Genomic DNA, 13,753 nt, shown 5'->3' on the forward strand with positions numbered 1-13,753 from the left:
TCATTGTAACACATGTTTTGAGGTTATGTTATGGTGTTCACACCTCTCTGCAGGGATAACCAGATTATGACACAAGGATTCTTAGCCAAGTACTGCATAACTAATGGATTTTTAATGACAATAATGTACAGGCATGGTATCAAGATAGTTAATAACAAAATATTGCGATATCAATACTTACAAAATATCGCGATATTTCACTAAAACAATAATATCACTCAGCCCTAGTATGCATGTAGCTGGTTGTTTAAAATTGATCAACCCACATTCCACCTAGTTAACTTGATGTTTGCCCTTCACACACAATATTTCCTTTGTACTTCAGTGTCACATGTTAACACTTTGGTTTGCTAAGCAACCATCACTGAGTTGTCATTAGGAAGTACTGTATGTACATAACAAATCCCTTAGGTCCCAACCAACATCAAATAAATCCCTACATGGCATTACATGTTGCGATTTCTAGAGTTATAATGTCTGTATCTTTAATTCCAGTTTTTCTGTACATGGACGTTTTGTGCTGCAAGGAGAAGAGACAGCAGTTTAGTCAAAGTAGCCAAAAAATTCAGGTATGTTAACTGGTAGTTGGGACTAAATATACTCTAACCATGAAATAATATACTGTGAAACTTGTCTATACCAAGCCAACATTCTTGGCTTTGTAAAACAAGTGGCTAGCAAATTTGTGGATTTTGAGTTGGCTCATTTCAAGAGGTAACCTTATTATACAGAGAACAGGTTTCACTGTATACATATAACACTAAGAGTACATTAAACTCTGATAACACATGTGTAAATGTTCAATTTTTAAGTATGTTAGTTATAATTACAGTTGTTGTTTTTGGTTTCCAAGTAACCATCAAGAAACCATAAAGGTTGCCAAGCAACTATCATTATACCCTAGATTGTATTCAAATGTACAGTGAATCTTGTCTAATCAGCTCATCACACAAGAGGTCACCTGTCTTATCATTGTGATAATCCCCAAATGAGTCATTTGTGTACAAAGTGACCTACAATAAGTTGTGAAATTTTGTATGTGTGCATGCATGCGTGCATGTTCGCACACGTGTGTGTTGTATGTTATTATAATTTACTGTGTAGAATTCACAAAGAAAGAATATAAGCCCACAGATATAATTATATGCATGTGTGTGTGTGTGTGTGTGTGTGTGTGTGTGTGTGTGTGTGTGTGTGTGTGTGTGTGTGTGTGTGTGTGTGTGTGTGTGTGTGTGTGTGTGTGTGTGTGTGTGTGTGTGCGTGCATGTGTGTAATGTTAATGTGCAGTGTGTGTACATCTTTTTGTGTAGTGTGTGTCTGTGTGTAGTATCTAGTGTGTATGGTGTGGTGTGCATGTGCAAAGTATCTTACACCAGCAATTGTTTGCTTGATCAATTTTCTACCAGATAAGTAAATTCTAATTGTGGGTGAAAGGTTTGGTGCACATGAAGCATGTTTTGTAGCTGTTGTTGTACATATCTGTGTAGTGTGCAGTTTGGTGATGTGTAGCTATTTTAGTCACTTTGTGTGCTACTCGTTTTCATTTGTTTAGTGCTCATTGTGGCTACAAGTGACCATATTCAACAGAATAGTGAGGCTGTGGTGTCACCATTAAGCAAGTTCTGCAAGGTGGGTGGGTTATATAGTTGCTATAGTAACCCATATGTAGGCACTAACTGTATAATTGTGTTGAGGTATATTAGACGTAAATTAGTGCATGTCACATCTTGTTGGAAGAGAATGCTGTATAGTGGTTATGTGTAGACTGTAGGTGTGAAATATTCATTAGTTATTGCAGGTTGCTTAGCAACCTTAAGTATTTTGAGAGAGCAATGCATATGATATGGTTTCTATAACATGCAAGTCATAAAAAATGCTGAGTCAGTCCTGGGCTAGCCATTGTATATATCCCCTGTAGTTTACATGTTATTATTCTTAATTCAAATTATCATGGTGTTGCATTGCCACATTGCAAACAAGACAGGCACCACTTTGGCTTGTAGATATATTATGGTTGTCTATGATTAAAAAGTGTGAAGGGGGAGGGGCTGAAAAGTTATTTTTCAGCCCCTCCCCCTTAGAATCGCCTATCTCTGTATCTGCATGTAGTGAGTGTGTGTGTGTGTTATGTATTTGTGTGGCATGGTATGTGTGTGTGTGTGTGTACTGTGTATATTGTGTGGTGTATGCATGTTCTGTCTGAGTGTGCTAACAATGTACTGAACATGTTTGAAGTTCATGGCCATGCTATGTACATGTGACATTGTCAAAAGGCATTGTGTATCATATTAGTCAGATTGTAACTTACCACTTTGCTTCCTTGTAGTTGAGATGAGACTCATGATCAGCCAACACCTTTCTGCGTAAATGACCCATTTACGTAGATGAGCTTTGAAATTTTAAGAAGTATGACAGAAATGCATCTAGTTTTTTTTTTCTTTTCTCCGCATAGAGAAGAATATGGAGGTTGTTTACAGCTTAGCAGTAGTATGATGGACTTTTTACTAGATCTTATAGTTTAATTTTTTTGAGAGATTTTGATGCACATGTGTTTGCTAATGCTACAGGTGGTGCATAAAATTACAGTGTGTACATAATTTTTTTATATTATCATATTGTTGGCAAATTCAATTAATGTCATGTGACATAGCTTTTTTTTGTGAATCTGCATACTTTGGTGTGCATGTGCTTTAGTATTTATTTGGAAGACGTCTTCTTTGCTACAAGCTGTAGGCATCATATGGTCATATTATGAATTGTTCAATGCATGATAACATGATATACTGCACTATTGCTAAGGACTGCATCGTGATACAATAGTATCAGACAATATTGTGCTTATTAAAGAATTCTTGTGTCAACAGTCTGATTCATGATGAACCAACTTGTGATGAACATGTACAATTACTAAAATTCACGAGGTCTTATAGTACTGATATGATATAGGTGGCCATATTATAGTACGTGGTATGCATGGGCCGGGCTTCTATATAGCCAGAAACTGTTCTCAAGAACAATAATTAGCTAAACGCATACATGTGATCATGATCGATAGAACCGTTATACTCTATTACAGAATACAATCAGTGAAAGTTTCAATGGTAGCACTGTTTTAATACTACAATTAGTCCTGAGTGAAATATGCTCAAGAGTTTGTCCAAAATGCTACCAGGAACTCAAAATTTTCACCTATCATGCTCTTCAATGTCCCCATTATGCTGCTAAGTTAGCAACATTTCTTACAATTACCTTGAAACATTTTAATCAGTGAATGCTTTATTAAAGTATATTTTCACTACAAAGTGACTGTTCTATTACAGAATATCAATGTAGTTTGCGGTTTTCACTGACTGCTCTATTAGGGAGTATCAATCTATTTTCATAGAATTGAGCTGCATAGTTTCCTAATACGCTGGCATGACAGTAGCCCTACCAACAAGGAACAAGTGGCAGTGTCCCAGAGATCTTATAGGACAGTACATAACGACCTGCTTCTCTCAGTGACAATGACCCTACCAACAAGGCAGCATCCCAGATCTTAGAGGACAGTATGTCACGACCTGCCTCTCTCAGTGACAGTGTCCTACTAGTAAAGAACAAGTCACAGCCCACCTAGCACTCCAGCCCACTATGCTTTTTGTTATGCTGGCATATTTGACACTGTACTAAATTACAGTGTAATTAACAAAAATAGTTTCAGTCCATATGCAGATGCATGTGAATCTGATGTGATCAATGAGCCTGCAAAGATACGTAACTATACCAAGACATGATGTGCATAATATGTATGCACTATGTACACGAGAAGTGCATGAATTTGTGTATGTGCTGAGCTGCATGTACTATATGTACATGTGTACACAAATGTATCCATTGAGTAGTGTTCATTACATATGCTGTTCTTATTTATACGATATAGGATTAATATTGCATAGGCCTCCATGTCACCATAATGTACAAGTCTTACATTGCTTACAAAGTGTTTTGTTACCACTTGTCCAAACCGTCACCCCATTCTAATAGCTACTGTCCTCAACAGATTTCACAAAAATTAAAACTTATAAATAACAATTAAAATGATAATAGATTGGTAGTTACAATGACTCCATAAACGGTACAAAGTTGTTTGAAGACTGTCATAACTCGTACAAGGACACAACTGTAACAGAAAAGGTAGAATACAAACACACAGTGGCTTAATTCATAAAACAACTGAATGGTGATTCCTGACAACAACTTATATGATTGCTTGTGGACTAAAGTACCTCATAGTATATAGGAGCCAACAAGCTAAATGCAATATATCAAGAGTTCAGCCTAATAAGATTACTAGCTGGTATGTACATGAACACTGTTATTGAAACATAATCTGTTCTTGTCAACCAATAAAGTAAAGACAAATAAGTGATTGTGTGGAGCAACATTCAAAGGCTATGTTATTGCATACTTGCAAATTACCAATACAGTATGTATATTTACTTTATGAATCCTATTGCATTTGGATCATAAATTAATTCCAACATTTACCATTTGTGACCGTGTCAGCAAAAAACCAACTTGTTCACACAATTTCCGATTTTTTCATTTTCTCAGCATTATCTGCAGTGTCCAAAGAATAGATCACCAAATTTTCAGCTTCCTGTGGTGAGAAGTTTTGCTAAACAGTTGGAATAACAAGACAATCAATTTGTACAGCACCACACTGAAAATAAACTACAGGTGATTACATTCGCAGCCATAACTTCCGTTTGCTTTAGTCTACAACATTGGAGTTTGGCTTAAAATGTTCACCATGGATTAGCAAATCAACCAAGGTATAGTGTTAGCCCTGTAATCTCTTACACATATGGTGGTTTAGTTGGAGAAATTACGATGATCTTGTTTACATTTACGACATCATAAGCATGTGACATGCATACCATTCAGGTTACAAAAACAAAACAAAGATTTTTGAATTCTCTACAGACTAGTGAACAACAATAAAAAACACAGCCTCCATAAACAAATTACTTAGAATCTGGTTTCGGTAAACAAGTTTCGTTGTATTAACTTAAGGTGGCCAGCTACCTGATAGCTTGCACTGGTTATCAAAATATTGGATCATGATTTTCACAGGGGATAGAACAATATAATGTTGTTTGCTTTACTGGTTGCGCTTTGTATGATAGCTTTATATGTTATCAAAGAATATCTAGGTGCTAGTTCCCACCTTATCCTGAAATACTAAGGAATTTAGTCAGTACCGTTCTAGTGAAGTAACTGGCTAACTGCACTAATTGGGCATGTCCATTTCAGTACTCCATGAGCAGATGAATAAGATGGTGTACAGTTCTAATCAATTAGAGTCTTTCTTCTCTGAGTAACAGACTGATAAAAACTTGTATATTTTTTTCTTTTAGCTTGCAATAATTTTACCATAACTTTTTTAAAAATTGATTTTTTGCAAAACGCATGCTTGTGCGAACTAGTTGGGTTTAGTGATGCACCGATAAGAGATTTTGCTGATTATCTGATTAGCTGATATTGAAATTCATATAATGGCCAATACCGATAACCAATCTGATGTTTATATATGTTTAACAAAATTTCAAATGTATTTTGTAAAATAACTATTTTTAAACTTTATTTTTTTATGAAAACAGTAGCATCAGGGTCAATAAAATTAATTGACAGAATGATCTGCTAATAATTACCAATACCGACATTGCTGAAATTTGGTCGATAAAAATATTTCTAATTATGTACCGATTAATCAGTGAATCACTAGTCTGGTTTTTGCTGAGACGGTCACATTTATGATTGTGCAGGAGACAGAATCAAAGGAAGATACACAATAAACATGTTCTACACATAATCTCATGTTATGTCCTTGTACGGTATGCAATTGATTACGGCTAAACAATACGCATTGTCCATTTAGTACCACAGTGGAACCTCTCTTAAAGGACCATCCTTGTAAAGGACATTGTTAACCTCCTTATAAAGGACAGTTTCTCAAGTCTCAATATACCTCTACCAATACAATTTTACCTCTAGAAAACAACAACCTCCTTATAACAGTAATATTTCATCTGGTCCCAAAGTGTCCATTAAGGAGGTTCCACTGTACATGGTGAGTATCTACCGTATGTAACTACATCAGGCAAGGCACACAGGCACCATAAACAACACTTTAGAATAGCAAACAACTTTTTCGATATCAGCCTACTGGAGAACTTTTATCCGTATACTTTGAACACTACACTGTACACAGTTCTGTTTGGTAGTTTGCAAGATGCACATTTGTATAAATCACTAAGAATAATAACATGTAAACTTTGTACATACACAAGACATTTGCTGATTCAGCATATTTTATGACTTGCATGAGAAACCATATCATATGCATTACCCTCTCAAAATACTTAAGGTTGCCATAACTAGTGTTTCATACATTCAGTCTATACATAACCACTATACAGCGTTCTCTTCCAACAAAACGTGACATGCACACATTTACATCTAACATAAGCCACCTAACAATTGTTGACATATACAACCGTAATAGTTACTATAGCAACTATATAACTGACCCACCTTGCAGAACTTGCTTAATGGTGACACCACAGCCTCACTACTCTGTTGAATATGGTCACTTGTATAGCCACAATGAGCACTAAACAAATAAAAATGAGTTGCATGAAAGTACTGCACCACTACCAGGCCTTAATTTATTTTTAAGGTGCCGAGGACAAATTTCCTTACACATTCACAAATATACAGACATAGAGTAAAATTGTACGGACATGAGCTAGAGGAGCACTTTATATACACTGCTGGAATTGGAATAGAGCGTATTCACGAAGAAATTACAGACAAGGCGCTTAAAATACGTGTGGTAAGAAGCCCAATGCTACAATACAAAAATATCACGTTTTCGTTCTTTCCACCAGACCTGGTACAGCAGCAGCCAATCCGTGGCTATGTGGTAATCACCAATAGATGGGCAATAGCATACTAGAAGTACAACTTCGTAGCTGGTCTACTTTCTGATATCACAATAGAACGCCCCATCTGCTCGCCCACGCACGTCACGATATGGCGGGTACTGTGGTGAATATTTCAAAAAGTAGACCAGCTACTCCATTGTGCTTCTAGCATGTCATTATCCATTAATAGACCGTTGCCATACTGCCACAAATTGGATTTTCTCTACCTCTGGTGACTACGGGCCAAAACGAAACAATTCTTCCGCGCTTCTTTTCACCATCACAAATTCACTGAACAACCACTTAATGGCAGTTTGGTAGTCGCTTATCAATGGAGAATAAAGTACTACAAGGATATGAGTGTAATTAGTATAGTTTCTGAAAAAATTACCATGGAGCCCGCCGAGTAGCTACACAAGATGAAGCGTTCCACTGCTACATCAGGAAGTAGACCAGCTACGAGTTCATGCTTCTAGTATGTTGTTACCCATTCATAGGTGGTTACCACATAATCACGAAATAGCTGCTCCTATACAAGGTCTGTTAGAAAGAACGAATATGCAATTATTTTCTATTGCACCATTGGGGCTTTATCCACACGTCTCAAATAAACGCTGCAAATGTCTTAAATAAACGCCGCATTTGTGACGTCACGTGATTTCCATTGAATGTTTTGAAGTTAAATACAACCACATAGCTGCAACATATCACCAGGCTGTGGTCACTACAGCTGCTGGTGATAGCAGTACACAAAGGGGAGGTGGCATTGGTAAATCCTTGGGTTGGGAAAATGTAGTATCTTCTAGCAACCAAGCGACAGTTATTGTTAGCTCTACAAACAAACATGTACACATCAGCTTTTATGGTACAGGAGTGTATAAACAGTGGAATGGACTACTGGAATGGTGGAATACTGGAATGGTGGAATGAATTTTTTTAAAGTTCAATATCATTTTTTACATCCAAATAAGTACAACTCCTCCCCTTATGTAAGCAAATAAATAGGATTTCCCTTGAAGTCAGCTCTTTTAGCATAATTCACCTCACCATAGACAAAGTTTACCAATGTAATGATGTAAAGTCAGTTATGAACATGCACAATAGCAGTTTATTGGGAACATCAAGAAGACTCCTGACTTAACCCTTGTTCCCAAATGATAAAAAGTTAGCTAGCTAGCTAGCTGATTGCTTGTAAAAGTACATTCAATGTATAATGGTATTCATTTATTATCAACTTTACCAGTTAGGCACTGGAGGACAAACACAGAAGGCAGAGCCTGTATGAGCTGTTTACCATTAACCTAGGAACCTAAGTGAAAATCTTTGGGAAAAGTGAAATGCGACTATCTTGTAAGCATTTACAATGAGCCTTTTCCACAATTATGTCAGAACAAAATTTAAGCCAAACTTCATTGTGGCAGTGCCATGTTGCACACTGAACTGAACCACAGTTAGTTTCAGACAATTAATAAAGTATTGAGTTATAAGTCATACTTGTAAGTGTTGTGGTGAGGAAAAGTATGCTAAAAGAGCTGACTTCGAGGGGAATCCTATTTATTTGCTTACATAAGGGGAGGAGTTGTACTTATTTGTAAATTATATTGAACTTTAAAAAATTCTATTCCACCATTCCAGTATTCCACCATTCCAGTAGTCCATTCCACTGTTTATACACTCAATTTATGGTACCACTATTGGTTTTGCAAAGACATGTGTGTCTGCCCAAAACTAATTATGTGCAGACATTGTGCTATTTGTGCGGATTTTGTCGGTTTAAGGTCTGCACTACACAGATACATACAACAGGTCAGCTACGAAACATGCTTTATGGATGGAATTGTGCACCAAACCTTTTACCTAAAATTAGAATTTGCTACTCTGGTAGACACATTGATCAAGCAAACAATTGTTTATAGCTTCTACCATCTAGTGCCTAACTGGCATATTGGAGAATAAATATAACATGCTCCAGCAGTACAGCGCACTTGACAGATACAATTGGGGTAGTAGTGGAAAGTACCCGTAGTCTTACAAATATGTCAAATTTCAAAATAAAAGTTCACAAATATGTCAGAACACAATCATCATTATGACATTTACATTAGTTGCGTGTCATTTATACAGACTGAAATTCATGTTTCTTATGAAAACCACAATCATTTTTTCAACAAAATTCTAGCCTGATAATGACCAATGCATACATTAACAGTATAAAAAATACAGTATTGTCACTTAGGCTTCACTAGAAAAGATGGGTTATGATGCAATATCATTACACATTAATTGAAAGGGATTTTTTTTCCATTTTTGTGGCCCATTTCTGTTTTACCATATTATTACCTAGGTTGCATTCATTTCAAGTCCCCAGTTCCTGTTAGGTTATGTAATCAAAAGGCTGCAGCACATGTTGCTGTCAAACCTTCCGTGCTGACCACTGTAAAGTGGCCATTATTTACAGTTTTTCTTGCATACCCATACAAGCTCAGTAAAACTGATTTGTAAGGGTGTCACCTTATGTGTCAGTGTACTATAAAGTCAGCACTATTTTAACTTTGAGAATTTCCTGCAAACTTAAACACAAGCTTATAATGCAGTTAGCTATGGCTGTGACCATGCAGGAAAATAATGGCTTGAAAAGCTGCCAATCTTATAACGGAACAATGGAAATGGATTGCCCACCCACATGCAAAGATGCCTAGGCATAAGACGGGAAACAGAGAAGTGGCCTAACTGGTAAAAATGATAAATAAAAACAAAACATTTGTAAATTTACTATTGGTTTAAACTCCACCAATTGGCCATGGCCTTGGCAGACACACACATACAATGGTACTAGGGCTGAAACAGATAGTAGTTTTTACTATCCGGATATCCTGAACAAATCTTTCCAGATATCCTACGGATAGTGACATCATCACTTGCTGTATAAGCATTGTATATTTTGTTGTGAACATGTTTGTTTTACTAGTACTTTAGAATAAAACATAACACTTAAATGAAGATTAAGTAAGTTTGTAATAATGTTTAACTGGATCAAGGAAACATTAACATAAAATTGCTTCAAATTATTAGAAATTATCCTGATGGCATCAAATCACTATCCGGATAGTAAATTATTATCCGAATATCCGAATATCCGGATAATACAGATATCTGTTTCAGCCCTAAATGGTACACCACACATACACATTAAGGACGGTAGAGGCTAGATTGCAAATATTTTATTCAGTAGTTCAAGTAATGCATCTATCAATGTATTGCCCCACCCCCCCCTCCCCCCCCTCGGGCGTAAGTGGGGCTTTACATGGGGGAATTGACACGAAACTGCTGCCCCACTATGGGGCATTTGACGATCGTTCAGTAAGCACCCAGATATTTTCTTGTTGTAGCTTCCTTCGCTATGTCAAATCCCGAGTAAATCCCACGTTGCAACTGGGGCAACCGGTGGGGATTTGACACGATAGGTTTGCCCTACTATGGTGCATTTGACATTCGGCTGTGTCAAATCCCCACTATAGCCTATATATGCCCTGGGGGGGTAGTGGGGCAATACATTGATAGGTGCATAAGATGACTATACATTCACTAAACTTTCACTCTAAATCATTTCAATCTAGTCGCTCCACGATGACCTATAAAATAAACTCACTTGATTCATGAAGGTACGAAGTATATATCCTGACCCCCTGGCATCACCTGATACAGAAACTGCACAAGAAAAATCCCTCACATCTCCACTGATTCGATTGTGGGAACGAGGACTAGCTCAGTATATCTCGGTATATCTGCACGTTGAGCCAGTATACTACACGGCGTAAAGTAATCACGCTTTTGAATTTTGAACTATTTCGTTTGGCGATTTAGCAGATTTAGTTTAGCTACCACTGACACAAGTGAGTGTTTGGTATAATTGTGCTGTAACCATAGATAGTATATACACCAAATAAACACAATGTTACAGCATAGCTCCTAGCATATTGTACCCTAATATTATACGTTTATAGCTTAGTATCTGTGTACGGCTTCATTTCCCGTTTAGTTGTCATCTCAGCCGGAGTAAAGAGAAGACCAGAATTGTTATATGAAGCAATGCGCGTTAATCTCGGCGTTATTTGTCCTGGAGAAAAAAGTGAGTAAATGACAGTGAACTTTCATACTAGGAGGCTAGTACTATAGCTTAACGTTTGTTGTAGTTGTCCTGCCATACAGAACAGCTACAAAATTTTGATCAATTATTTTCAGTGTGCGCCTAATTTGTACAAGCATACTACTTTTGAGAAAATGAATTTAATTAAGAAGAATAAACCCAGGGGGAAATACATTGCTAAGCAAATCTCAAATATTGAGGGAAGCTTTGACAAGGGTCAACTTTGGCGGATACAAGTTAATGCCTTTTTTGCTATAACAAAAAAATACAGAAAGCCTCACTACAGTATGTAATCTCCACTGTCCATGCACAGACTAGAAATTCGGTGATGTAGCAAGTCTGCTTTCTGATATCACAATGAAATTCCCAACTCCCCCACCATGTACCCCCACAACCCAATATCAAGAGTTAATAATAAGAGAGGAGAGTGTCTAACGCTGTATAGGCCTGTAATAGATGATTGCGCAGAAGTTAAATGGCTTCCTTTCCATGTAACGTACAGGCTTCTAGTATTTGTTCGCTTCCTTACCGCAATTAGTTTAGCCGCACCGTGATGAATCCTCGAGAATATTCGAAGACTGAACTAAAGACTGAGCTGTATGTACAGGGAACAGTGCTCCTTCAATTGAAGAATGCTCAAAGGTAGGGTAACATGGCGACGCAGTGAAAATTCGAAGCGATACTCCGCCTTTGGTTCAGTGTTTATTGGTTTCTCAGACGCCCTCCCCCAGAGTTATCTTCGAGGTTAACAGCCACACTTCTTTACGCAACAGAGAGATGCTCTTCGTGGTGAACTTGAACATCGTGTTGAACGCACGCCCTTGTGTCTGGGATAGCCTTTGTGGTTAAATGCAAAAATATACTAGCCAGTCTGTCGTTACACGGAAAAGAAGCCGTTTAACTTCTGCGCAATCATCTGTTACAGGACTATACGGCGTTAGACACTCTCCTCTCTATATTATTAACTCTTGCCAATATAGTGTACCAGAAAGAGAAGCCATAATTTCCTATTTATACTTCAGATCAGGTCATTGTGTAGTACAATTAGTTCTAACATTTTCATTTACCATTTGCTACACCTCCCAATTCACACTGTGATGTCACACGTAACTGGTTGTCTATATCTCTGTACAGTCACATGTTCTGATGTACTTGACAGTTTGTGATATTTGAGAAATACCAACAAAAGTCTAAAATCATTAGCACAACATACATGTCTCATCTGTGAACATATCACAAATTCATGACAGACATAATGAGAAATGTCTATCAATGATACCATGATCACCATGTAATGATAATTTCAGTTCACTCAGTTATCAGGTACACAAATATGGCAAGTAATTTGACACAAATATGACTAGACCAACATAACATATTCACTCGGTTAAACACCACATCTTCAATAGTAACTACAGCCAAGTGGTGCAATGATCAATTTTGAAAATAAGGGCTTCAACATTGTATTCAAGCATTGAGTTGTGGTGAAATTTAAATAGTTGCTACATTGGTTTTTAGAACTACAGTAATAAACACTGCGATCTAAGTAAATATGGTATCCAACATTCACTACCACAAGACTACATTATCTGACTAACAGTTTCAGTTATCACTTTAATGCTACATTGGGTCTCCTTTTGCAACTGTATATAACTATCAATTAATTTTCTGAACTTTTTGTACTAGTACACAACCACTTCTCATGCTACAAAACACCACACCAATTCATTAGAATAATTTGATGACAATGTACATAGCACGTACCAACTGGGTGTAGCACTAATACTGTGGAATATAGTAGTGTGGCTTGTATTAGTAAACCTTACTGTAACAACGTAACTCATAAATTGATTGTTAATAATCTTTTGCTCACTTGTACAGGCAACATATATTTTACGTAGTAGTAGGTATTTATGTTGCCATGGTTACTGGTCACATGTAGTGGGATAGTATGTTATGATCAACCTATGAGAAGTCTTGGTGTTTAAGTAGAGGTTAAATGTAGGCAGATTCCCAGATCCCAGGTTGTGTGGCTCCTTCAACATTACATTTACCTAGACTGCAAGCTGTTGTTTGGGGATCAAGTCACCACATCACTGGTGTGGGATAATTTTATATCCAGTAGAGTTTTAATGTCAACTTATTGTCACTCCCTGTATTTACAGCTGGTCTTTATCCTTCTCACAGGCATAGTAGCTGCTTCTCATTTTCCAGCCTCATTTAACAAGTGAACTGTACCACTTACAAAATGTAGTCATGTTTACATGTACTTACTGTACATATGTAGTATAGTAATTGTTAATGTAAATTATTTTTATTGGGTTTACCTTATGCAAATAAATTTAATTGTTGTGATAGTTGCAGTTATTGTAAGATAGGTATGGTATAAGTCTGGTAATCTAAATATCACCTAACCCTATTGTACACAGTTTACTCCATTGGTAACTTCCCGCACTTTTCAGTTGGTTTGTAATTATTATTTTCTTATTCAAATTGTCTAGCTAGTACACATGGATAGACTAATGTATGGGTCATCATCATGAACATCATGTACACCGTCCAGTTTGAAACTCTTCACTGTTCCTATACTAACATACAAGGTTGCCATGATGGTTTTGTTGTAAAGCACAACACACAG

General features: G+C 36.9%; 2 long non-coding RNA genes across 2 annotated transcripts in view; one reads left to right on the forward strand and one right to left on the reverse strand.

Annotated features, from left to right (window-relative positions):
* The window catches only part of LOC136260536 (uncharacterized), a 5,481-nt gene extending 3,096 nt beyond the window's left edge, over positions 1 to 2,385 (forward strand). Inside the window, exons 3-5 of the long non-coding RNA XR_010703602.1 lie at positions 496 to 569; positions 1,553 to 1,629; positions 2,327 to 2,385. This is a non-coding gene — a long non-coding RNA (uncharacterized lncRNA). The remainder of the gene's footprint in view (positions 1 to 495; positions 570 to 1,552; positions 1,630 to 2,326) is intronic.
* A 1,630-nt stretch (positions 2,386 to 4,015) lies between these two features.
* On the reverse strand, positions 4,016 to 10,745 carry LOC136260537 (uncharacterized). Its single transcript, XR_010703603.1, has 3 exons — positions 10,618 to 10,745; positions 6,577 to 6,655; positions 4,016 to 4,159 (listed from the first exon to the last, which is right to left on the reverse strand). It is a non-coding gene; the product is annotated as an uncharacterized lncRNA (long non-coding RNA).
* Positions 10,746 to 13,753: the final 3,008 nt, after the last annotated feature.

This window comes from Dysidea avara, chromosome 7, assembly GCF_963678975.1.
Source record: "Dysidea avara chromosome 7, odDysAvar1.4, whole genome shotgun sequence".
NCBI classification, from domain to species: Eukaryota; Metazoa; Porifera; class Demospongiae; order Dictyoceratida; family Dysideidae; genus Dysidea; species Dysidea avara.